This window comes from Vombatus ursinus, unplaced genomic scaffold, assembly GCF_900497805.2.
Source record: "Vombatus ursinus unplaced genomic scaffold, bare-nosed wombat genome assembly UNPS02014790.1, whole genome shotgun sequence".
Classification (NCBI taxonomy): Eukaryota; Metazoa; Chordata; class Mammalia; order Diprotodontia; family Vombatidae; genus Vombatus; species Vombatus ursinus.
In genome coordinates, this window is record NW_020954568.1 from 1,791,103 (window position 1) to 1,793,312 (window position 2,210).

Below are 2,210 nucleotides of genomic sequence, written 5' to 3' on the forward strand. Positions count from 1 at the left end.
AAGTGCCCATTTTTTTTTTTAAATTAAGGATTAGGGGAAGTGGAGCCAAGATGGTGGAGTGAAAGCAATGACTTGCTTGAGCTCTCCCCCAAACCCCTTCAAATACCTGTAAAAAATGAATCTAAACAAATTCTAAAGCAGCAGAACCCACAAAAAGACAGAGTGAAACAAATTTCCAGCCCAAGACAACCTGGATGGTTGGTCAGAAAGGTATATAGCACCAGGTGCGGAGAGGAGCGCAGTGCAGCATGGGCACACAAGCAAGGCAGGCCTAAGTGAACCTGGAGCAGGCATCAGAAGACTGAATCACAGGCAGCTGTGGTGGTTTCCAGACCTCTCAATTCATGAATGAAAAAGAGAGCTTAGAAGGTCAGTGAGAAAAGTCTATTTCTGTGGTGAGAGAGAGAAGCTAGGTCCCAGCCCCAGTTCCCTAGCACAGCCCCGGGATAGTGGCTGCTTCCAGAGCTTCTGACCCACAGACTGAGGGGAGATCAAGTGGCTGATCAGAGGAGGATTGCAGGGATCTCTTTTCCAGGGCTGACACAGGAATCTCTTGCTTTGCCTGTGCTTGGATCCGGGTCACAGTTCTGGGTGGCAGTCCCAGGGTGAGGAGGAGTGTTGGCATGGTGGAGTTTGTAGTGGTGGTGGAGAGGAAATCTTCCTCACAGTTCCAAGACAGAAAAGAGTGCTTGTGGTTACTCATAGACCAGAGCACAGGCCAGGAAAGGAGTAAACACCTCACCCCTTATCATATCACCTTGGAAGAACTGAAAATTTACAGGTACCTAGAAGTATCTCTGAAAACAGCTATACAAACCCCCAAAGCTTGAGACAGTACATTCTCCACATTGGACGCAAACCCCTACCTTAACAAAGAGTTTAAAACTCAAGTAATTGGCTGGGATCATGAGCAAACCTTGAAAGAAGAATCAGATCATAGAATCTTTTTTTGGTAACAAAGAAGATCAAAACACACAACCAGAAGAAGACAATGCAGTCAAAGCTCCTACATCCAAAGCCTCCAAGAAAAATATGAATCAGTCCCAGGCCTTGGAAGAGCCCAAAAAGGATTTTGAGAAGAAAGTAAGAGAAGCAGAGGAAAAACTGGAAAGAGAAATGAGAGTGTTGCAAGAATATCATGAAAAACAAATCAACAGCTTGCTAAAGGAGACCCAAAAAATTACTGAAGAAAATAACACCTTAGAAAATAGCCTAACCCAAATGGCAAAAGAGGTCCAAAAAGACAATGAGGAGAAGAATGCCCTAAAAAGCAAAATTAGCCAAATGGAAAAGGAGGTCCAAAAGCTTACTGAAGAAAATACTTCCTTAAAAATTAGAAGAGAGAAATTGGGAGCTAGAGACTTTATGAGAAATCAAGACACTGTAAAACAAATCCAAAAGCATGATAAATTAGAAAATAATGTGAAATATCTCATTGGATAAACAACAGACCTGGAAAATAGATCCAGGAGAGATAATTTAAAAATTATTGGACTATCTGAAAGTCACAATCACAAAAAGAACCTAGACGTCATCTTTCAAGAAATTATTAAGGAAAACTGCCCTGACATTTTAGAACCAGAGGGCAAAATAGAAATGGAAAGAATCCACCGATCTCCTCCTGAAAGAGATCCCCAAAGGAAAACTCCTAGAAATATTGTAGCCAAATTCCAGAGTTCCCAGATCAAGGAGAAAATATTGCAAGCAGCCAGAAAGAAACAATTCAAATATTGTGGAAACACAATCAAGATAACACAAGATTTTAGTAGCTTCTACATTAAGGGACTGGAGGGTATGGAATATAAAATTCTGGAGAGCGAAGGAGATAGGGTTACAACCAAGGATTACCTACCCAGCAAAACTGAGTATAATCCTTCAGGGGAAAAAATGGTCATTCAGTGAAATAGAGGACTTTCAGGCATTCTTGATGAAAAGACTAGAGCTGAATAGAAAATTTGACTTTCAAATACAAGACTCAAGTGGAACATGAAGAGGAAAACAAGAAAGAGAAATCATAAGAGACTTATTAAGGTTGAACTGTTTACATTCCTGCATGGAAGGATATTTGTAACTCATGAGACCTTTGTCAGTATTAGGGTAGTTGGAGGAAAAAAAATTATATGTATGTATGTATATATATCTATATAGATATAGATAGATGATAGATAGATAGATAGATAGATAGATAGATAGATAGATAGATAGATAGA